Consider the following 25,691-nt stretch of genomic DNA (forward strand, 5'->3'; position numbering starts at 1 on the left):
TTGTATGTGGTGCTGGACTACAATGGTGCATAATTCCCTCCAATCCACTAGAATGCTGAAGTGCCAATGTGTAATAGGGCCTTTGATGATGAAGAAGGATAGTGGAAGAAAGGTGCTCTAACTCAGCTACTTCTCACTCCTGATCTCTATCCCTTATAAATATCGGAGAGAAAAGGCTCTGTTGATGGAGAGCTTGTTTCCTCAAAGGTAAATGGAAAAAAAAGGAACATGTAGAGAAAACATTCCCCAGTATCAGAATGTACAAAGCTTTCTTCTGCATCTTCCCTTGCCACCACCCCAAACAGGTCAAGTCTTCCAAAATTTAAAAACCGCAGAGATGACTTTACCACTTCTCAGAGAAAACCTCAGTCTCAGCAGGTGGGAGTTATATATTTTTTTATTTGCTGCCAGAAAAACCTAAGTACTCATTGGTATCTGTGATTCACTTAAGGAAACAGAGAGTGAACAGCAAGAAAAAGAAAAGAGCAAACTACTGCTGTGGGTGCCAGATCACCTGCAGAAGAAAGCCTTTCCTGAAACAAGGAGGGAAACATTCAGCCGTGCCTGTGGGAATCAGGAGCTATAGAGAGAAGGACATGACTTAGCAGATAGCTTTGGTGCCTCTCAACATCGGCAGCAGCAAAAATGTAACATGAAAGTAGAAAAATGCAAAGAACTGAAGCAAAGAACAGAATGAACTCAAGAGGAATTCAGAGGGTGGTGGCGAAGGGCACTTGTCGTGGATGGGACAGAGCAGCCACAGTAAGGAGGTGATAAACAGAGTGCCAGAGGCATGACGGCATGTGCTGTGGAAAATAAAGTTTGTAACTGCAGACATTTTAAGAATGTATTCATTCACTGAATACAGTGCAAAGCACACAAGCACACAATGTCTTGAGAGCCAGATAACTGTTCCTCCCTCAAAAGTTAACCCACTTTTTATTTAAAAGTTACTTTATTTTTTTGTTTTGGACCATACTCAGATACACATCACTGAAACTGTTTTTCACCCTGTTTTTCTTCTGTTGGGCTGAATAGAAAAAAATCTGTAACTTTCTATATGATTCTTTTTACCTGTGCTTCTATTACTAGCAAATCTATAAATAATGTTCTTGAGACTGGATACTGCATATAGATTCAGATAGGTCACTAAGAGAAAAGGTAACCCTCTATCCTCTGCTACTGCTTTGCTTATTATATTGCATAGATAGTTTACTAGACCTAGTGTTCTCTCACCTTCGAAGGGCATATTTCCTCCCTTTTCCAATGCTTCTGTTCCTTCTTCTGTCCCTGTTCATCCTTACCTTCTCATCCTCAAGTTCCTTTTTCGCCCTTACTTTAATCTTCCACTGCCATGTTTACCTCCAAAATAGTTATCCTTAGCTTTTCTTAACTTGAATATACTACTTCTTCACAGTTCAACTTCCTTCTGCCTCTAAGCTCCAGATGAGATCTTCAAAGCCTCTCAGGTGGCTATGTCTTCCTTATTCCTTTCACCTGCTACTCCAACTTCAAACATGTAATGCAGGCAATTAAATCTACTCAGATTGCTGTCCTTTCCATGTGGCTCACAAGTCCTGACTTTCTAAGCTTTCTGCATCATTTCTTTCCTGCCTAATTACCCAGGCTTGTCCTGTTGAGCTGCCCTCCCTGAGCCGTTCAGTTGACTTCCATGTGCCACGCGGTGCCTTATCCTGCATTCATATCCACTCTTTTCTCATGGCTGGTACAACCAAAGTGTATGTTTTGACACAAACAATGTTACATTATTTCCACTTTCTCTTTTGTTGTGTTGTGCAGACACACAAAGGTTTCAATTAGCCTGTAAGCTTGTCAGGGCAAGGATCTTTCTTGCCTAAACTAGAAAGGACCTTTTAAGCACAAATGCAGAGATTTTGGAACCATCTTATTTCCAGAAGCCTTATTTTGGAGAAAGTAGAGCTCAGTACTTCCTCTCCTCCCCCATCTTCTCTTTGCTGTCTCTCCAATCCATTTGAGTCTCCAGGCATAAACACGATTTCACCAGAGTTGTTCTGCAGCTCTGTAAAATTGCATCAGACCCAAAGAAATGTAGAGATTTCTGGGGTGACTTTTTCTGCCTGTTACAGTAATACATCCTGCTGGCTGCTGTGTTGTAGCACACCAAAAATTTAAGCCCATATCTTATCCCAGCTACCTCTACTACAGTGTATAGTTAGTGGAAAAGTAAGGAGTACAAATTAGGAGAAATACATGCCTTGTGTTATCCTTCCACAAACGCTTTATCTTTCCTACAATTAAAATAACATTTTACTGTCTTGAGTGTTTCTCAACTAAATCTTACAAATGTTACAAAATTCTCTGTCTTTGTATCACAGACCAGAAGAACAATTGAACTGAGTTGTCAGTCACGTTACGAAATGGCACCTTCACTCTCAGTCTTTCATTCCACTATTGAGTAAAGTCTGTAACTTGCTCTACTGAATACTGAGAGAAGGAATTCAGTGCAGCCTCTACATAAGGAAGGATTAGAGCTGTAGTTTGTATAAACATATTACACAGCATTGCAAAATGAAGGCATAATTTTAAATAACATAGAACATTTCTTTTGAGGCATACATTACACTTCATCAACTTTTTCTTCCAATATTTTTGCAAAAAGTTGAATTGCTTATTATTGCAGCGTCAAATGTACATCAAATGGAATCCCAATCCCATATTCAGTTTCTCTGGTTTTCCAACAGCATTGCTCCAATATCCCTCCCAATCACATACATTACTCCATAAGAACAGATGGAGTTTTTGCACAACTGGCTTTTTTTTCCTATAACGAATCAAAACGAGCAGCCAGACAAGACGGAAATTTGCTGAAATTCTGAATTCTTTCTGCAAGTTTAAAGATTTTGTAAGTTATCATTCATTGATTATACAACATCCATGCTCACAAGCATCTGTTGGTTGCATATGGGAGTTTAGACAAACTCCTTTTCTTATACTACTGTGGAAAATAAGACACAATTTGATCAAGAGAAGTGCTGCAGCAGCTGTTTGCAGGATGAGCTCTCTGCCCCCCTCTGAATTGGGGCAGAAGCAACCAGTAAGAGAGGATGTACCATATCACGCACACCAAGAACTCAGGGACAGATATGATAAAACCAAATTTTCCCATCTGGGCAGAAACAAGGGGAGTTTTGGCTGAGATTCAGCTCTGACAACTTACAGGCAGATTATGAGCAGTTCATAATAAGGAGAACTTTTTCTGGCAACTGTTTAGTATGTTTGTGCAGATAATCTATCAATTTGGAAAAACTGCAGACCAGGTATATTAAAGGCTCCTGAAACTCATGGATTTATTCCTAATCATTGGAAAACATGCTTATACATCACAGATCTTCATTAGCAGAATTTTAGCCTTCAGATTTCTGCCTCCAGCTTCAGCTACTTGTTTCAGTCCATTCAGCTCTGTGAATACTGGAAAAGATTAATAAGTCCTGGCTTATATTCCTTCCTTTTCCTGACTATCAAAAGTTCAAGCCCAACCATTAAACATGCAACATTTACTTAATGGCATGCTTTGTTAAGGAGTACTGTTCAGTCCTTTTGAATATGCCAAAAACATAGGAAAACAACTTTAAAAAAATTAGGAAAATTACTCTGACTCATTCAGTTTCTTTCCTTTTTTTTTCTACCATGATGAAACACTGAGCTGTAGGAATGGATGCCTCCAGGAGGCATTAGGGAATTCTTGTCACCATTAAATATATCACTACGTTGGGCTATTTTTCCTCCCAGGGTTAGAATTACCAGTCTTTTAAGCTGCTCTCCCTAAAGGTGGGAGGAACATGCTAAAGAAATAATAGCAAAGTCAAGAAAATATCTATCACTGAAAAAAAAAAAAAAAATCCCATTACTCCAAACAGCAGAAAGAAAGATAGCCATTAATTTAAATCAGTAAAAGAGCTGGGTTCACTTGTCTTCACTCTTTCTGGTTTTCTGTCCTGAGTTGAGAGCAGATTCCTGCAGTCCAAAATTTGGCACATTTTTCCCTTTCTCATCTATGCTGCCTCCTTCAGATATCTTCTAATTTCTACTCTTGTATGAGCCTAGTCCTGGCTTCAAACTTCTTAAGTATCCCATTTTAATTTTTGGAAAGCTTTTCTTAAATGAATTTCAAGCCATCTAATCAATTAACACAATGAAGTTCAACTCACATAGACTGGTTTTCAACCAGCACTTAAAGCTTACTATTTCTGTTTCAGACCTGAAATTCAAAAACATTTTTTCCAAAAATATCACTTGGTCTAGTAAAAGAGATTTATTTCCTCTCTCTTGAAAGGAGCTGTTCTTTTGTGAACAATACCACCAGTGTGCTCTTGGACCTAGATTTTCTATGTTGCTGCCTTGTGCTATATATTGTATTTCTCTAATTTACGTTGTATATTACTCAGAACCAACACCTTGACTATTACAAGAAATTTATCAATGATGCTCCACAAATAACAGTACTGTAGGAGATCAGTTTTGTCAATGCTTTGCTAAAATTTGGCACAGCATTTTGCTTATCAATTGTACAATAATGATTTCTTTAGGACCAGCCTGATCCAAAAAAGTACATTCAGCATTTGTCTATAGACTTCAGAAAAAAACTGAAGTTCAAGGCAAACTCCAAAGCCAGGGTGTACATTTGTATTTTCAAACTCCCCCAGCACACTGTAGCTCCTACAATGCAGTACAACAGGATTAATGGCTTCATTTCTAGCCAATTTATTTTCTAATTCCATCTGGCTTCATTTTATAGTTTCACAATCCAGTGACTCTATTGACACTGCAAGACAGGAGTAAGTCACATACACAGTGTTGTGTTTGGATGCTGCAATATATTACAGAATTCAGACAGAAATAGAAAATGGCAAAGCATGTGCAAAAGTCATCTCAGAACTTTGCCAAGGCACTCTGAGTTTCTCCTAGGCTGGATAGTATTTTACTCAAACAGTTGCAGAATATGCATCAGTATTTTTTTTTTTTGTTTCAAATAGTGAACATGGTCTGCTTAAAATAACATTCCTATTTCAATATAAACAAAGCACAGTTTCTATACCTTCTACTTTTAATCCATTGTAACGTGTAAGGTGGATGGAGAGAGATTGGAGAAAATTTGCTCAGCTTCTGTTTTTTGACTTCCAAGATCTTCCAAGGTCCTTTACAAATGAATGAGAAAAAAAAGAAAAAAAAGAAAAGTCTTTGTATGTAGAATCTGCTGGGTGCTAATTTGACATGGCAATGAGATGAAAGTTGGATTCATGCTAGTTTCAACATCAGAGGATTGGAATGCAGCCTACTTAGCATAGAAGTCAAACAATTCACTGGCAATAGATTGCTTTCCACTTCTAGATCTGCTAAATAAATAGAAAACTAATTAACAGTGTAATATGGCAGATGTAGAAGGCTAGAATTTCATTAGACCACTGGCTGAGAACTGAAAGAATCACAAAGTCATTATATGTCCTAGAGTGTAATGAATCTTTCTTACTATCTTTTCCATGGGATAGACAAGATACTATCTGTGTGTCCCCTGTATAAGAATTTCCTGATACATTTTCACGCAAAATAAGAATCAAAGTATAAGCCCTTGAAATATTGCAAGTATTATTTTCATTTCCCATAAAATAGCTTTGGTTCCGTAACAGCAGTATCACATTTCTTTGCCCTGTGCATTTTGGTTCAGCTACTTAAAACTTATTAAATATGTTTTTCACAGGGCATTTTTCTGTTTCATTATCTATGCTTCTTTTTCCCTGATGAGAAGTCATAATAGTTTGTACTTCCTGTAGTGCTAAGAACAGGGATCACACAAAGGAATATCTATACTCACATTCTGAAAGGAAAAAAAAGGTTAAAGCATTTATTTTTAGACTTTTCCCCATAAACACACATTAAACTGAACTTCCTATATCCAGAATTGCATAACAAGATTTGGCAGTATTAATTAACAATAAAAGTAGTGTTTTGCCCCATAAGAATCAATACGATAATTATGTTGCTTTGGAAATGGTAGTCATATGATTTTGCTTTCAGTGCATAATGAATAACATTAAGTTCTGTGCAACAAAAAGGTTTTACAGATCTAACCAAACCCTAGGACCTGTCTGAAATTCTTCCAGGAAAGCCTGATTGAAGTTCTGTAGCAACTACCTGCTTTTATTGACTCTTAGGGGTATGTATATATGCTTGCAAACACATACTTATTTCATCAAGTACATTAATTCTTAAGCAGTATGCTCCCAGGACATAGTTTTGGGCTCGCATTCAGGACCTTTTCTGTATTTTAGTATTTGGACTTTGTAACACCTTTGCCACACTCCACATAGCTTCATTCCTAGGCAAAAAAAAATTATTAAATGTCTTTCATATGTCCAGTATAAAGCTAAGTGCTGTACATAAATATGCATGAGAGATCATTATTGCCAAGAGATGATTTTTAAGAAGTTCAAGCACCTCTTACTAAGATTTTCCTCCTTGCTATATGGCAGTGAAGTGAGTACTCAAAGGTGTAGCTGCATCTCTAGATCTGATTTCAGAGTTTAGGCTTCTACCCCTTCTGTTATCCCAGTGATAAAACATACACTCCCAGTGGGAGAACACTCCCCAACAATGGGCAGGAAAATTACAGGGATGGAAGTACATCTTAGGGTTTACCTGCACCAGGGGCCTAGCTGGGATCATTATCAGTCCCTGGGAACAGCAATCCCTGCCAGCAGACAGGTGGATCAAATGCACTCTGCAGCCTTTGCTTTCAGTCGTAGCAGATGGCAGCTCCAGAGTTAAGGAAATGTCTTGGATCCCCCTCCTTCCTGCAGCGTGCAGCTTCCAGCCTCCAATGCCCCCCAGTCCCTGGAGCATGTGGGCATCATCCATCCCAGCACCACTGCCCTGCTCACCATCACCTTCCCAAACAACAGGAAAGTGCAGTGCCATGGGCAAGGCATGGAAAGAGCAATCGTGGGTGTGATAAGGCTGAGGAACGCAAATACACTCCAGGTAACTTTGGATTTCAGTCTATTCTTTGACAAGGTAAAATCCAGCAAAGATCACACACTGAATGTATTTAGACATGATTATGGCCTGTTGGGGGTTTTTCCAGCATTGCTAAACACTGACATTCCCAGCAATTACAGTGGGAGCTGCATAAAGCCAGCGTCTGACTCCAAATCCTGGGCTAGACTCCTATCATACACTATTTTTAGCAGTTCTGTTGTAGGCACAGGATACCTACAGTGGCAGCAGCTGCACTTGTCAGATGGTATTTACTGGGTATTTCCCCCTCCCTTTGTGTTTTTTTTTCCACAGTTCTTCCAGTGGGGATTTTGGCGCTCTCACATGCATATTATCTTGGTATTATGTCATTCTTCCAACTGTATAAACCTTTCCAAAATGCTTGTCAAACCTGCAAGTGTTTCAGTGTTTTGTAATTTTTTGATTTGAGGTTGTTCCTTCTGAAAACATGTGGGTAGAAGTACAAAACATGCATTCCCAGCCTTTCCTCATGTGCAACAGGAAAGCCTGTGCTCTTCTCAGCACAGGGTAGCCTGGGGAAGGTGACTTCATGATCCCTGGCTGTTGTTGCTCCTTTTCCATCAAGTCAGTCACATCCTCAGTTACAGATGGCTGGCTTGTAGATAACCCAAAGAGCAAATAAGTTGTTCACTCCTGATCATGAAGCTGATTTACTCCCATGCCTCTCATAAATCTCAGTTTCTACCATATGACATGATTAAAATAAAAACCTGTAATTAATTTTTTTCAGTCTTTTGTTTATGTTTTCAATTGCTTTCAGTAACCTCGTGTGTATCCCCTCAGTACATCTAATTCCAGAGCCATGGTTCAACTACAGAGTATATTGGTCCTTGCTCTCTGGTTAATGCATCCATTTCTTGAGTTATTGCCTTTGCATTGATCTCTATTGACTGAGTTAAAAGACCTTATCCATGTTTCCATTTCTGTGAGGGAGGGAGACAAGCTTGCATTATGGGACCTTTAATGGCAGGGTTATCTCTCCTGTCACAGCCTTCATCTGCAACGTATTTTACTGATTATTTTTCATGAGTAATCCTCAGCAGAGGCTGCCTAAGAGATGGAACAATGTACGTGTCTGACTCGTCAGTATTTTGCACTTAGCTGATGAACACACCCATGCAATGTGGGGCACTGCTGGCTTGGACCTACTCTTCAATGCTAAGGAAGGCTGTCACCAAACCAGTAAATCTATCCAGGGCATGGGAGGAACAATAACCAAAAGCATGCACATTAATCCAAAAAAATTAAAGCTGCACTAAAGATTTGATAACATCATTTGAGAACAGCAAGGGAAAGAGCAGAGGAATGGCTGGCAGAAAGTTCCCTGCTCTTTTACAGCCAGATGTTAAGTGGAGGCTGTGTGCTCAGACAAGAAGCTGTTTGGAAACAAGGGAAATGACATAGTGTCAGGAGGTTCACTTCCTCACACAAAAGCAGCCTGATTTCCAAAAAAACCCCAGCCCTTTGCTAATGAAAATGTTGCAAATGCAGCAAAAGAACAAATAGATGCTTTTTTTGCTAGCTCAGCAAAAAGAAAAAAATAAGAAAAGAAAAGATTGTTTTTTCCTTTCATCTAGAATCACCAATGTTTTTGTTCTAGGACTGCAGTGTTTGCTTGGCAGGCTATGGGCTACCTGTTAGAGGGGAGGACATACCCCAGTAAGGTGGCTCTGTTTCCAAAATTATCTTTGGACAGCTTGGGAGCTCATGCCCAAACACTTACTGCATTTTAGGGAAATGAAATTCTGACTCCCAAAAATAAAAAAGGAGAAATGAATCTGACCAGCTTTACATCAATTTAGCTCTCTGCCTGTCTGTGGCATGTTTCAAGCACCAGCTCATCTGCCTTTTATAAAGAAAATTAGAGCTGGGACAAATGATGGCTCAGCAGCTGGGTTTGCCTGATAAATACCCATTAGATGCATCAGCCTCCAAGAAACTCGAAGTCAAACAATCTCTGGTATTTTAAGCTTCCTCTTTCCCCACCATCTTCCAGCTTCTCCCTGACAAACAATTAATTTTAAAACAATATGTCCCTAATCCGATCACCGTTCTGTATGGTCACCAAATCACAAGATGAAACAGATCCTCCAGGGAAAATTCATGTCCCTGTATTGTCAGTAATGAATGGAATTATTTCATGCTTCACAATACCCTTGAGAAGGAGTCACACCAATTAGCATAACTGGGCTTTTCTTATTACATGATTGAAATTAATGAGAAGAGAGGAAAAATAGAAGGGGAAAAAGGAAGATGGTACGGAGCAGTATTTTATAATGCATTTAATCTATATGTTGAGGATGCATGGCTGTCTTAACAAAGCCCAGCTCCTCAGAGGTAAGAATTGTCTCAGTACTAAGAAATTTGGGCTGGTTTTGTCCATGTAAGTCCATCAGGACTAAACCATATTTCAAAACAAGGTTTGTGTAATGCTTAAGTGTAGGACTGACCTCACATTTACATGACATGTTATTGCCTGGGTTCACTAGGGGTAAAGATGTCCTACAAGACCAGTCCATGTCTGATGAAAGTATAAGGTTGTTACTGCAAAAGTCTAGAGGTCTAGGCAGCATGGAAGAGTTTGATGCTCAAGGCGTCTTTGCAGCCACAGAAAAGCAGCTCTTGCATTTCTTCATCTATTGCTATCTACACAGATAAATACAAAAATATTTGCTTTGAAGACAAGTAAAAGCCAAGAGCAGTTAGGTTAGAAGTTAGGATCCCTTATTTTCTTTGGGACTTAGTAAGGATTTTGCCAATTTTTTTTTTTTTGGGGGGGGGGGGTAGATTTATGAAAACAGGGACGAGAATACACCTGGCATCTCATGATCTACCTTGTACCTTGGTCTCCAGATCATTTACAGTAACAAGCTACTCACACCAGCTCACTGTAAGCATCTACCTGCAGTGTCTAACTGGGATTGTCTGACTGCCTCCATAGACACAGAAGCATTCTGTGGTTGGCTCAGGGGTATGAGCCTTTCCTCTCTGTTCATACAGGGGGTGCAGAGAATGTCATTACCTCCTTTTTAGTACCAAGTTCCTGAAGATGATTCTTCAGAAACTCCTCTGTTAACTGCACTCCATTACCTCCCCTCTGAAATTTACCCAGTGTCATTTCCCCACCAGCCAAATCATTTTCTGTCTCAGAGTTCCCCGTTTAATTCTCAGGTCATCCAGTTTCACCAGACATCTACATTTCCTGAGCAGGAGAACTAAGCATTTCCTTTACCTAGGACATAAAATTCAATTTAATCAAAGAAGGATATCAGTCAATCTGGCATAATCTACTGCAGTAAGCTGAAATCTAGCATTTTCTTTCAATTTTTCCTCCCTCCATGTATCTGAATATTCTTCCCTTCAAAAATTCTTCTAGAGATCTACATGCCCTTAAGGCTGCCCATTGTCCCTTACTTGCTCCTCTTCTGCCTCCCTTCTTCTGCAGATGAATGCTGGAACCCAAAACTTCAATATGAACATGTTCAATCTTACCCACTTTCCATGTCATGCTGGAATATGAACATCAGCAGGAGAGCATCTGGGCCATGTAGAACAATCTTGCTTGTTCTTTCTGTGGACCAATTGCAACACAAAAATTAGAAAAGCTTTCCTTAGGAGGAATCCAAAAGGCCTAACTGAAGAAGATGTCACAGAGGAGATCTGTGGGCTGAGACACCTCCAGGGAGGGAGGGCAAGCTTTGAACTTGATGTCCCCATGTCCCAGCCACATGCTCTGATCACTTTCATGACAGGGGGTTGCAACAAGTCAGCTGGAAGCTGTAGCCTGGCTCCAGCTGTGCTCCTGTTCCACAGCAAACACGGCACGGAAAGAGCCACTTAACCACCTTGTGTCACTGGGGATCTGCAGCACTTCTTGAAGGGCAGTCACCAGCTAAGTATGTAACAAGCTTTGGGTCCCATTTCTGGGTAGCTCTGTCTCCTCAAGCACTGCAAATGTAAGCATTAAGGTTATGAACTCCATCAAAGTACATAAAAATTAGATGTTGCAACATTCACGCCTAGTTCTTTCATTCCCTGAACCCTAAAAAGGAACACAAATAGAAACTTGGCTGCTATCCTCAGATATTTTTGCTATGCTGACTTGCCCCAGCTATCTCCTTAAGGCACCTTTACCTTGACTTTCTTTTTCCCAGTCTGACATTTTTTCAGGTTAAATTCCATCTACCAGTGCAAACATTCCTTGCTTCCAAAAGTCTTCTTCCTCTTTGCTCTCCCCTATGCCTCTTTCTTTGATGTCTTTGCTTCCTTCTGCTCTTTTTTCCAAGTGACAGATGTACAGTGCTAACAGAGTTCAATATATAAGCATGTCACTCAATTATCCACCCCTACCCTAAATAATTGCTACATGTTTATCATCTGGATTGGGTAATCAAGCCCAGCACCAAGAAACTCTGTCCTATATCTCCCATCATACACAGTGGTGTCCAATAGAGCACTGAAACCTTGTATTCTTAAAATCTGAGAATGCTAAAATAAATCTTTTATTCCTCTTAACCCCATTTTTTCTTCTTTTATTTAACAAAGTAAAGAATTAGTGTCCACTTTTATCTGTGTAGTAATGATAATCAGCTGTCTTAAGTGCTCCCTGGAGCTGATAGACACCTCTTCTATTATTTCCCTCTAAAAGTCTGGGATGCAGCAATGTCTCCTCCTAACTCCTCTAGTACCTCTGCCATAGCCAGCTTAAGTGTCCTGAATTATTTCCTTCCTTTAACATTTATTTTTTGGGATAAACCTGGGGTGTAAACAACCCACTTTTGGGTTTAGTAAATTGTTTGATTCCCTGGTAGCCCTTAGAGTTAATGATTTTTTAAAAGTTTTATTTATTTTTTTCCCTGTCCTTGGAAAATGTCTAGAAACTGTGACAGACTTCACATCTCTCCCTACTGAAGACTGAGGTGCAAGCAGAATTCACTTTCCAGGCAATATTCCCCCTTTTAGTCAAGGTAGCCAACCCTGTTGCTCAGGAAGATGACGGCTGTATCCTCAGCTTACCTGCAGCTTCTCACTTACCAAATTTATAAAAACTTTTATCATGTTCACATCTTTTCCCTTATTTTTCTGTCTCAGCTTTTTGGATCATTTTCTTGCATTCTTTCACAATCAGCTCTGCTACCTGTTCCTGCAAGCACTGACCCTGCTGATTTATAAGTCTCATATCCTTCTCTCTTTATTGCTCATTTTGTTTCCCCCAGTCAATCACAGTGGTCATCCCTACTTCAAGTAGAACTATTTCTTAATGGTATACAGATTTCTTGATTTCCATGGACTATATCTTCGAGTATTTTCCCACTGCATCCTACCTCTTCATTGCCTTTTGCTGTTTTTTTTTTTTTTTTTAGAAAACATATGCTCCTCTCAGTGTTCTGAGAAGTGTGGAGAACTCTCAGTGTTTTCTGAGAGTTCAAAGCTTTTGCACTTCTAATTTTAGGGAGTCACATGTTCCTGATTTCAGAACTCATTAAGTCGGGCCTGTGTTTTCGTGCCCTCCTCTCTTGGCTCTTTTGCATGATAGATGGCATATCTGGGGAGATGCCAAGTGCCTCAATGCCAGCCCACAGCTTTAGCTGTATATTCATAGTCTTTTTTATACTTCCCATATAGCAGAAATGCTTCCCAGAAGTGAATGAACTTGTTTTCACACCACCTAGTGAGTAACGAAAGTGCTATTATTTATATTTTATGGAGAACAAAACCAGGATACAGAAGTCAAGATTTGTATTTGTGAATGAACTTAAGTGCTTTACTCTAATTCAGCTGAAAATAAAAACCATTTTCTTAATTCTGTAAGTTATTACTTTCTACTGTTCTCAGAAGCCCAGCTGCTGTCGTCTGAGAAGCTTTCCATTTTTTAACACTTTCCAGCCCCTTTGTCCCACACACAAGTCCTGCCTCCACCAACACGCATTTGTTCATTCCATTTGCCCACATAATTCCCTCTCACTTTCCCTTTTGCTTTCACACAGAGGCTTAACATATATGTACTTAACACAGCTAAAGCCCAGGCCAGCCTGCAGCCAGCATCACTGCCAGCAAGGCAGCCTCTGGACTCTGATAGCAAGGGTTATTCAGCTTGCTTTGTTTTCCCACCGAAAGCACAGAGAACACAGGTATGACCCATCTGCTTCGTAGTTGTTTAAATTATTTAATTTCTCAGTGGTGGGAATTTGCTTCCTACACAGATGCAAAAGGTGAAGAGATGAACCTCTTGAATGTTCAGTGTCCAGAGGATGTGAGAGGTAGTCACTGTTGTAAGCCCCAAGTCCCCTGCTCCATTGCCAGGTGCTCTTGGAAGTCTGCAAGAACTGTAGACCCTCATACTTCCCCTGCTGAAAACCCAAAGGGTTGCTTCTGCAGAGCCAGATACAACAAGATGGTGGGTTACAAAACCAATGTCTCCCACAGCCCTCCACCCTTTCCCCAGCCTTTGCTCTCCTGCTTGCTCCCTGAAGCATGTTATCTCTGCCAAAATGGCACTAAGGAGAAGCCAACCCTGGCTATGCCTGCAGCTGATAAGGGTCAGGGCTGCAGGCTCTGCTTGCTGAGCAAAACTCTGAAGTCAGGGCACAGCCTGTTCCTGGTGGTTTTCTCACCCACAGCTCCACAAAGAATTTATCTAACAACACGTGGCACAACGCATGAGACAGGTGCCCTGGACTGAATTTTAAACTTTGCTGTTAAAATTGTTCTGCACCACAAGGATTTGTCACATGTTTGAACAGGACCATGAGAACTGGGGATCTGATCACACTCCCTTTTTAGATAGTGGAGGTCAGTCAGCATGGTCAGTGGAGCCAAGAAAATATTTGCCTGACATGGAGATGCCCATCTGAGTGGCTGATCTACTGACTCTGTTGATCAACCCAGATCTCAGTACAGCAATTCACCCCTTGGGCCACAGGATTTTTTTTTTGCACAGCCAACGTGAGTCTCACCCACAGATGGACAGAAATGCAGTGGGGCTCAGTGGAAGGAACTCAGCAGAAGCCTGTGCACAGGACATGGGACAGACAGCAATGCTCTGTAACAGACCGAGGCAGATAAAGGGAAATTAATGAGGAGAGCAGCAGGAAGTGTCACAGCCCTGCCCTCCTACATCACCAATTGATTACAAACCACCCTGTTTTATCAGGCACTCAGTAATGGCGCAGCAGTCTCAGCACTGGGCAGTTTATGGTATGACCCAGTTTGCTGTTACAATAAGATGCTAATATTTCGAACAATCAGGTACTCGCCACCATAAAATAAAGCTAAGCACTTAAGATCCTGCTTAACAAGCCTGCTAATGCACTATTGAAATCAATGACACATCTGAACAGTAAGAACTGCCCTGAAGCTTTTTAAAGCCTGCTGTCCTTATTTTTCATTTTGTGTGCAGAATTATTCCTTCCAGGAGAGCAGCTTCTGTTTGAAAGGCTACAGGACCAAAACCACAAAGACAAGGACATGGATTGTTTGCTAACATGTGCCAGAAAATAGCATCCAAGAAGTTACTTGATCATGCCCTATCAGCTTCTGCAGCTTGCTAAGAGCCAGATATAAACACAGAAATGGCCTTCTCTACTGCTCAAGTGCATTGTGACTTGTGGATGGATGGAAATGCAATATTAAAGGTTAAAGACAATTATTCTTAAATGGGCTCCAGCGATTTTTGTTTACACAATGCAGACTTAATAAAACAGTTCCAGATTAAATATATATCAAAAACATTTAAACAAGAGTATCTGTCACAACCTAAAATATGGAATTCTGTGAGAGGCGAAGGAGAGAAAATGGGAATTGTATAATCACGGGCAGGAAGGGACAATGGGGAAATAATGACAAATCAAATATAGCAACTTTTTTGTCTTTCAAACGACACTTCTCATCAGCTAGCTTATGTAGAAGGAAAAAGGAAAAAATCTCCAGTGATTTTTATCTATTAGATTTTGCTCCAAATACTCACTACGCTCTGGAGCAGCAGCTGCGAGGAGGCCCAGCTCTGCCACTCTCAGCTAATAGGTTTGATTGTTCCCTCTGAAATTATACTCACAGATACTGACCTGCTAGTCAATCTGCCAGTCAGCTCTGCAGAGCAAAGGCAGGCCCCAGATAAGGTGGTGGGGGAGCGACCTGTGCAGCCTGGCAGCCTGCGGCAGAGCTCGGCCACCCCAGCGGTGCCGCTGCTGCCTCTCCCCTTGCACCTTGCAGTGCTGCCGGGGAGATAAGTCATTGTGATCCACAAAGTGCTGGTGTTTAGTATACAGTATTTATATTTTATGAATGTTAACAAGCAAGAAGCCCTGAACAACTGAGCAGTTACAAGCTCAAAAGGCTTTGTGAGATATTTTCTCTAAGGGCTCATTAATGTGGTCTTTTAATGGAACGCTTGCATGTCTGAATCTTTAACTGTAGCTATAAATAGAGTTTATAAGCATTTGACAGTGTGTGGCAAAGCTGTGTTAGCAGTGCTTGCCCTGCTTTTTTGCAAGTTCCATTTGCAAAAGATATTTAAGAGGTGGAATATAAACATTTCTGGAAAAACAGAGTTGTATACATCCTAATAATGCTGCACACTCCATTCCCACTGGGTCTGATGCATGTTCACTCATTTAATAGAGCATCACAGCACCTCATCAAAACATCTAATGTTCAAATGCTATTGAAGGGAAAATTAGAGCATAAAGAGGTCAACCTACAACCCAAATGCCCTGCAGCAAGTTAGCGGGGAGCAGGGGCAGGGACCAATGAGCTCAGTTACCTGCCCTAATGGTTAAACCCCGAGAGACAAGTTCTGCCGTTATTGTCACTGGTGTTGAAATGTTGTTGGTGAGAGTCACTCCAGGCCTGCAAGCCACTGGCACTGACTAGTGTAGCAAACAGTGGGATTTACCCTTCTGTAGTGGGTTCCCTTGCCCTGGAGAACACCCACACTGTGCTGACCACATGGCTTTTTCTCATCTCCTGATGATCCATTTAGAGTGATGGCACTTTCGGCTCACCAGCCCACCCTATGCAATCTTACATATAGTTTTGTCAGCCCTGGTGAAGAACCAACAGAATTACCCAGCTTAATGCACTGTACAGGAGTGTTGGTTTATGATGATACAATAAAAGCTGCTGGAGAATCACAGCTTTTAATAAATCACCACATAGTATTATCCATAAAATTGCCATTTCCATGCACTGCAGCGCTTGTAATAGCTCTCCTGTTTTGCCTGGCCACCTGGGGCTGTGCACATGTAACACACCAGCACCATGTACATGCTGCTGTCCCACACAAAACAGCAATCACAGGTCCTGCATGACAAATTCAAAGGGCTAGTTTCCAAAATGTCAGTGCCGTGAAGCATCCAGCACACCCTAAGGTATCCACAAGGTATAAATAGACTTTTTTTACCTGTTTGGTTTATTTTAAATACTTTTAGAACATGGACTTTTGAAATATTTCCCTGTAGAAGTGGGCTCTGGAAGCTTTGACTACTTCAGTAGATAAACAGTGGCACATCTACCTTCATCTGTCTTTCACCATACTCATCCTATCTAGTAGCTGCATTGGCTTATTTTACCAGTAATACGATGGAGGCTGAAGGCCAGCTGCGTCTAGAAAAGGAAGCATCACACAGATCACGAGGCCACACTGGGAGAAGCTTTCTTGCCTGGCTTTAGCACCCAGTTATATGTACATCCACCTGGACAGAATTACATGTATTTATGGACCACACAGACAGAGTCCCTTTAAGGTAATTGCAGGGTATGTATTATCCTCTCAGGCTGACATCTACTATGGGTCATTATTTGGATTTTTCACTAGCATTTCTGAATGCTTCCATTTTTGGTTCATCTCCGATGCGGCTGCAATTGAGTCTTCCGCATGCATACATCCTGAATTTATTTTAAATGTGCTCAGTGTTGAGAAGGTAAGTGAGGATGCTATTAGCTACCAGTCTGCATCTATGAATGATCAATTACTACATTCTCAGTAGTTTGGTTCAACATGTGAGAGAATATCGTGTGAGAGAAGATGTTTGTAATGAGACTATCACAGGCTGCATTTTTTGAGGGAGCCTGTTTGTCAAATGATTGCTTTTGTCCAGAGGGGGGAAAAAGAAAATCAACCAGAATAATTTATAGCTTTAAAATGCTGATATTTTGTGAGCATATTTTGGATGCTTCAACACTGGTAAACTACGGTAAACCGAAACACAATTAAATATTTAAGCAGTATTCTCTTTACTACATGGGAATAAGTATCTATTTGTCTTGTATCACAATTGCAAGCACTTAGCGTCTTTTCAGCACTGTGGTGTCCCACAGTACATACTCAGGGTCAGTGCCTCCTGGAGAAGCATGTGGGCAGCTCCCAGCTATTGTTTGAGCAGATCTAGCAGCCACATCCTTCCATTACAGCAGTGAAAGCACAGGAGTTTTTTCTCCTCCTCAGTCACTCATGTCCACCTACTACAGATATATGTATTTTTCTTTGCTCTTTAGTTAATTTGCATCTTACTCCTTTTGCTCCTCCTTCCCCATCACCAGTGTTCCCTGCCTTGACCTTCTTCCTCCATTGCCTTTTGCCTCCCATACACTACAGGTCTTTTAGATCATTTGCTCCTTTTCTCATTAGGTTTTTTCACTTTCCTCCTCTCACTCCATCAGCCCTTTGATGTTGAACACTTCTTCCTATGCTCATGTTGCCTCACAACTTGATTTCTGAGGATCTCAGCTCCATTTCTCCTGCTTGCAGAGGACTCTGTCCCTGCCCAGAGGGATTTCTGAGCATGTCCTGCTGTGCTGAGTTAAAAATCACAGAGAGAAGAGGAGGAGACAGGCTGGGACCAGGTGGCCAGATCTAAGGAAGCACTGGCTGAGAGAACAGTTTATTTCTGCTGCCTCTTGGTGGCCTGGCAGGGAGACCATTCATTGAGGCATAATTTGTTGAGACATTTTTGCCCAGCTGCAGGTCAGCTTGGATCCATCCCTTGAAACAACAGCTGTATAATTCTCTTTTGGCACATTGAGGTTTTGCACAGAACTTTCCACCTGAAGACCAAACAGGCCATTAGATGGGGGGACAAAGCCCAACATACAGAGTCTAAGTACCAGCCACCTTTTCAGCAGCACATACTGCTTCTTCCCTGCTGTCCAAAAAACTGCTGTAATTATTGACTTGATCAGCAGCAGTAGTTCATCATTGGGATCAAGGAGAATATGATCAAAATTCAAACAAACATAAGACTGAGCTAAAAAAAAATAATTAAAAAATAACATTATCAGCTAGGGAGGCTGATTTTGCTCTCCAGTACACAGCTATAAATCAGGGTGAGTTAGGTGGTGGAGAACACAAGAGAGGATGGGAAAGAGAAGAGGACTCTGCCTTTTGACTTTAAGGGGTAGGTTTCATTTTTCCAGAAGAGAAGACAGACAAAAATTTCAGCAAATAGCCTTGGACTCAGTCTCTGGCTAAAAGGGCAAATCTTACGGCACTGTAGGCTGAGCTCTCATTAGCTTGCCAGAGGATGTCCACATCCCACCCTGCCTCACACTCACTCTCAGCTCAACTAGCAAAGCCTGCAAGCTGTCACATTTGGGTGCCTGTATGAGATTTGAAATTTGGAGGTTGACCTATTAATCTTGTCCAGGAGAGTCTACTCTTCCAGCTGGGACTGGAGGGAAAACTGTCTCTGTACCCAGGAAATTTTGGCAGAAGCAGTTGTGCCAATTGGGAAAATACCGACACAAATTTGCTCTTGAAGAAGCAAGGAGCTGCTGAGGTGGTTCCTACCATCTCCCTGTCTCTGCAATCACAGCTTTCCCCTCACTAAAGGGGATATCACAGATGCAAGGTCTTACTGTCTATAAGACAGTCAGTCTTACAGGAGAGTTATTTTCAGCTTGGTTCATCCTTAATTCATCTATTGGCTTGTTTGGAGTTTTTCCCTTCCTATTTGTACTGGGTTTTTTAGGGGAAAATGAGCAAGGCATAAAAATACAGTTTAATTTTTCCCTGTTAAATCCAAGTTTAAAGGCTATTACCTATTTCAGTACAAGCAGCTGTTGACAAAAAGTTTGGTCCCATTTCCCCTCCAACTTAATTTCTTTCACAAATTCTACATTTATCTATGAGTTTACCTGTGGTACTTACCAGAGCACCACACACCAAAGCTCTCAGACACTTCCTCTGGGCAAGGCAGCACAGCCCTCACCCCTTTCCTCCCCTCTCCCTCCCAGGGGTGCAGTCCTGCCCTACTCCCTTCCCACATGCCTTTGGGCATCAGCCACAGCTGGTTTTTCTGATTATGGTATTTTCCTCCCTCTTTCAAGCATAGCATCAAGTGGGCAGCATGTGCTGCAGGCAAGGTGGGTTTTTCCCAAGCCTGTGTTGGGAAGGTTCCAAAAGGCAGCCCTTGGCACCACAGGAGGCTGGGTACTGCATGCAGCAGAAAAGCCAGGCAGCTGCAAAGCCTGAAGTACAAACCCTCTCCATGTGCATTTACAGTATTGGATTTATTGCACTTTTATTGGGCATTTACTGAAATAAGTAAAGAGGTGTAAAGTTCACAATAAAAAGAAATTCCTTTCATAGAATTTTCATGATTCTTATTATTGTCTGATAGCAGCAGTTTTGTGTAAGTTCTTAAGCAAATAGATAAGAATCACAGATTTTAACCTTAGCCAGTGTTTAAAGAAAGGTGCACACTACTTTATCAAATCACAACATCATGTAAGAGACAGAGCTCCCCAGCTTCCTGACATTTTCTGTAGAAAGTAATTTAAATAGAAAATTGCAGGTTAAGAGCTAATGAGTAAAACAGATTAAAATTGTATGAACCAAAGCGACACAGAATACAATTGAAAAGAACCCATAGCTGTAACACAGAATTATGGTTACATGCAAATATGGTCCTTCTAAAGCACCACTTGGGGGAGAAGAAAAAACGTCCTGGAGAAAAACCTCATGCAACCCACTGCACAGCAACAACGTTAAGTCTAAGGTAAGCTCAGGAGCCAGCTCCCTGCCCTTCTTTTTCTTGTGAATAGTCCCTTTGACTTCATTAAGGCCAATCTGCAGGCTAAAATGGGCAATATTTAGCAGCAAGTGTGGCTCTGTGCAGCTACAGCCAGTTCTGTCCGTGCTGAACTGAAACCAGAGCAGTCACACGGCCCTATTTCGCATTTCCCTCTCACTGAGGCCGAGGCAAGGAGAAGGTCTAGCACCAGAATGGCATCAGCAGCTGTTAGAGCAAGTGACTGGGTTGCACCCTCTGCTCCAGCACACATTTTCTGTGTGACTGCAGTTTGCTCAGCTAAAAGCAGAAATAGCAGCACTTTCGACTGCACGGCAGCACTTGGGTTTCAGCTGGCTGACCCTGGGGAGCCAGCAGCCCCTCAGGAAGAGGGCTTGTGGTGGCTTGCCCTGCCCACCATAATGCTCCACCACATCCACTGAGGATTAGAGAGAGTGGCCCTTTGCCGACCATTAGAAGTGAGCAGTTACGGCTCTTTCCTGGTCTCCCTGTATTTGCAGCACACACATTATTCCTGTTCTTGCCTGGAGCAAAGCTAATGCAAAGAAGCAGCATGGGCACCTCCCTTGTAAAAAAATATCACTGTGTTCAACCCCTTGCCCTGCTGCTGCTTCATCCTCCTCCTCCAGGCCATCAAGCCTGGCTGATGCCAATTGCCAGCTGCTTTTCCCGGCTGTAGCAAGCATCTGCTGTGGCAGGAAGGAAGCAGATGTGCAGAGGCTTTGGCAGCTCAGTGCACACTGGGCACAGCGAGCATGTGCTGCTGCCAGGAGCAGGCTGGTGAGCGCTGCAGGGCTGGGCTCTGCAGGTGCCCACCACCACCAGGGCCACACACAGCTGGCTACGGTGGCAACTAAACACACCCTGTGGCACCGGGAAAGGTCCTTTCACTGACCTCCTTGGAGGTCACGGCTTTGAGGTCATCTACCATCCTTGGTTCATAAGCCCAGCTCCACATTGGGACCAGCACATAGCTTGTTTCACCCTACTCTCAGCCAAGTTTGCAGACATTTCTGCACCTCAGGGGCAGCATCTGCCCTTCAAGGTTTATTTTGGAATGTTTGTGAGGGAAGAGTAGCTTCCCCAAGCCTTCAAGATGGCAGATGCGTGTGTCTGCACGGACCATGCAGCCCAGGAGTCTGTGCCATCATTTCACAGGAGGGAGTAGGAAACAATTGCCACAAAATTTCTCAGGCAAAGAAAATGAAATTGCTTTATATATTAAAAAAAAAATTCATGAGAAACTTGAAACTGAAATTGGAAATTAAAAACTACTGTTTGTACAACTACCTTCTATTGATTAAATTATAGAAAACAGCCCTGAGTGAGGGCTGTGGACAAACCAATCACACACTCAGCAGACCATCCATCTCTATTCCCCAAACAAAATTATAGTAATATGGGAGACATGAAAATACAATGCAATCCTGCACAATAGCAATAAAGAGCTGGAAATATTCGTGAGTTTGAAGGGAATCTGTTGAGCAAAGGCAATGCAACCATCTTCTCGAGAAGCTAAAAGATGCTCAATGAGTAAAAGGTTTTTAAAAACTGTGGCATTGGTAACAAAAAACCCCACAGAAAACAGAAGAATATTATTTTTCTTCCTTTGAAAAGAAAAAAAACACCATTATAATAGGTACGGAAAAACACTGTAGAGTTTGCAACAGTCCATTTTTCCTACTTCATGTGGTATCAAGGCTGTCTTATAATTAAAAGCTGCTATAACACAGACCACAAAAATCAATCCTGCACTATAGCAGTAGCAAAATTATTGATAGAAAATAGTCTTATCAAGTTAATTTAGGCCCTATTATTTTTATTAATGGATTTAAGTAAGAGAAGCCATCCCTTAAAGAAGACCGGAATATTATTCCACAGATATATATATATATATATGTGTACACACACATATGTAGAATTTAAAAGCAAATGGCCGGAATTTACTAACTTAAATTCTTTTCTGTGATGAGGATTTATTTTTTTCCTATGACTGATAAAGAAGGAAAACCTTATTAATGAGGGCTCAGTGGTAGTTACACTGCTGCCACTACACTGTGAGAGATGTACACTTTTTTTTTCCCAAGGAGGGTTTAACTGCTTTGTAGATCCATAACAATATTTCACAGAGAAAGCTTTATTCAACTGGAGCTCTTAAACCTCCTTTGTGAAATGTTGTGGTATTTTGTGAGATGCGTGGCCTTTGTTATGCACGTGATGCTGGTAGGTTTCTAGGCACACAAGTTCAAGAGTTTTATTTTCCAGATATTTTTTTTTTCAATCAATTAAGCTCATTGGTAAGACTGCATGCACTTCATAAAGGCAGGAAAGGAAAAATAACCACTAACTCTTTCTTCAGCAGAAGCAGCTGGATTTGCTGCTGTTGTCTGTGCAGAGCAGCTCGGATGCTGGCTTTGGCTGCCTGCAGGTTCACAGCCCTGGAATGTTTCTGGTGGGTTTTCCTCCTTCATTAGGAACATTCTTGTGATGCGGGGGATTCCTATCAAAACTATCATCACCCTCACAATGCAAATCATTCCCCAGTCTTTGAATACAGACAGCTGTCAAGCTACAGAAAACATAGCTGTGCCTCTACAGAATTCTTCACAGAGGTTGTTTTTTTTCCCTTACTCTTGCATTTTAACGTGCTTATAACACCCAGGCCCTATGGGGGAACAAACAAAAGGCCTTTTAAAGGCAATCTTTCAAAATGCTTCAATTGTGCCCTCAATTGCATCTAAGTACATGTGGGCTCAGCTCTATGCGGACATAGTTTTAGCTGTAGGTTGATTTGAAGCAAGCGACATATTTTATACTAAAGAAATGCATAAAAGCAAACACAAGAGAAGAAAGCTTTAATTTAGTCACATTACTAGTGTAAGTAATAATGCATAGCAAGCAATAATCAGATGCAATAAGTTTAGAGCAGATGTTCCCTTTACTTTGATTCTTGAGGCAGCAGAGTAGCAATTTCTTCCTTTGTAAGAGACATAGATGATTCCGTATTAGTAAAAAAAGTGTTAGGCATGAAGTTTTTCCAGTTAATAGCTGAAGAATAATTCACACTGTGAAACGTGGGGCTGAACAAGATCTTGCAGGTATTTCCCCTCCCTGTACTAAGAGAATTTTAAAAGAGACCTGGGGTTTATCTTTGGGCTCACAGTAGTGGTTTAAAGTACTATTTCTGCTAGAGTCTATTCTTCCCCCACCCCTTATCCCTGGAAATATTTAAATGCTTTCCAAAGAGGTAGGGAACTGCAGACCACCCACCTCAGAGTTTCTTGCTCAGCATGTGCTGGGGAAGAGGCTTGCTCCAGCCTGGGAAAACACCCACAGCCCATTCAGGAAAAGGGAAAAAAGGCTCAGCAGGTTGTGCCACTGGCTAGGAGGAGCAAAGCTCAGCTCCATGATACCTGGTGATACCCTAGCTTTGATGGTGACAACATCCCATCCAGCAAGGCAAGATGTTGTCATGAGTACACTGGGGCAGAGATGGCAGTGCCTGGAGGAGAAGATGGCTGTTGAATGTGTGCTGCCCTCCCAGCAGCATCAGCAGCTCCAAGCAGGCCTTGGAAGTCACATAGGAAGTGAGGGGAGAAGTCCCAGGCTGCCTCGTATCACAGCAGTGTGGCACCTGTCTGGCCCTCTAAGGAGCAGAGCCTAGGGAGGCTCTGCCAAAGAAAATCCAGAAAACTCTCATTCTCTCTCAGAAAGAACCCAGGTTGTAGCTGGGGAGCAAATGGTGGCCCAGAGAGGCAGGGGGTGGTGATGTGCAGCTGCAGAGGCCCCAAAAGTTCAACAAATGCAGCCTCTAAGTGCTCACAATGAGAGCAAATGTTGGGAAGCCAAGAGCTTCCCACCATTTGTTCTCATTCCTGTCACCCACCTGCAGCAGAGCTAATGTTTCTCACCACAGAGCTGCTCCCTGGGCAGTAGCTGAAGCAAAACATCTCTGCAATAAGGCCTCCTCCATTCCCTTTCTCCATAATGCTGCAATGTATTGGGAGAAAAAGATGCAAGTTCCCCAAAACTCACATTTTCCAAATCATAAACTGTCAAGGAAAAGCCTTTGCCGGAATAGCTGCTCACTCCTGGTCTCTTCTCATCAGCTTCCCCCCTACCCACACAGATCCCTCAGCATCTCTTCCAGCTCGGCACAGCACCACAGGGACCCAGGAGAAGCGGGAAACAAAAACACATGAAAATGAAGTAATGAGACTAATGCACAAGATGGAGATGGCCAGATGCTGGGATATTATTCCCTTCTTCTAGGGCGAGTGTTAGGTAAGCCAAGCTGCTTTTTGGTAATTGCTCCTTAGGGAAGGGCTTAGGAATTGCACCCAGAAAACAGAAATTGAAACCTGATACAAAACTGGATGGACCACACATTCAAAGCCAGGCCCCCCGATTAATGCAATAATGTGCAACACAAGGTAGATGCTTTATGTCAGACATTAATGTTTCCTGCCTATACCCAGTGGGCTTCATCATCCAACATTGCTATACATGTTGTTGACAGGCTGTATTTGTGATGTGGACACCTCCTTGAGATTTCTTTTAATCTTTTGTGTTTTGAGGAGTTTGTGCACAGGGTTTCTTTGATCTCTATGCCCATATCAGAGAGCAATGTGATTTCACACAACCCTGTGGTAGTCACAGGGCTGCAGTGGCTGCAACACATTGCAGAGGGGTATGCTACCAAAAGCATCCATCCCCTTACCTGCAGTCACATGAACTATGGCAGGCTAAATTAATTTCTACCAAGTTGTGCATCACATGGCTACAAAAGCAGAAGCGGCACATAACGCAAGCAACATGTTCCCACTGCTGCAGAGCAAGCTACATCAGCAGGCTGGTGTACAGCTGATCCCATTCTGCCCTCCAACAACTTTAACCTCTGATTTTATTTTTTTTTCCAAAAGCATTGTGCTGATGCAGGATTGATGAGACCATTTAATAAACTAAGGGTATGTCATACAAGATCCAACACTATGGTACTCTGTTTAGGTGCTCTCCCTTTCTTCCTATTACCTCTATGCATTAATCCACCTTGACCAAGGCAGAGCAAGGAGGCTAGGATTTAACTTCTTTCAGTATTTGGAAAGCACTAGGATTAGTTCCCATTTCATCCCCCCACACCCCCAGAAGCCAGGGCCATCAGACCATAGCAAATGCAGAAGGCTCTTGTGCATGGGTACCAGCAGCAGCAGAGAGAGCATGGGCACAAAAATGTCCCTGGTGACAGCCTTGCCAACATGGCTGTACCCTCAGCTTTCTCTTCCCTGAAGGTGCCCATTCTTCTGCAGCTTAAGGCTTTTGCCCTATGTGAGGGGCTCTGTTGAAAAAAAAAATCTGAGCAAAAAATCTCTCTCCCTTGAGGAAGGGGACTCGGGGGACATTCCTGGTTGGAAAGTGCCATAGCAGGGTGGCCAAGATCAGGTGCTTCTGCTGCTAATGGGAAGCCCCAAGAGGGAAGCAGCGTCACCCACTCCTGAGCACAGTGACCCTATCCTGCTGCACACACAGCAAGAGCACAGGGGGTTGTGAGCTGGGGTTTACAAGAGCTGCTCAACTCCCTCCTGAATGACATTAGTAAAAAAAAATAAAGTA

General features: G+C 42.0%; 1 long non-coding RNA gene across 1 annotated transcript in view; it reads right to left on the reverse strand.

Moving 5' to 3' along the window:
• The window catches only part of LOC137471154 (uncharacterized), a 30,825-nt gene that overhangs the window by 2,136 nt on the left and 2,998 nt on the right, over nucleotides 1-25,691 (reverse strand). The window lies entirely within an intron of this gene.

Source organism: Anomalospiza imberbis, chromosome 3, assembly GCF_031753505.1.
Source record: "Anomalospiza imberbis isolate Cuckoo-Finch-1a 21T00152 chromosome 3, ASM3175350v1, whole genome shotgun sequence".
In the NCBI taxonomy this organism is placed as follows: Eukaryota; Metazoa; Chordata; class Aves; order Passeriformes; family Viduidae; genus Anomalospiza; species Anomalospiza imberbis.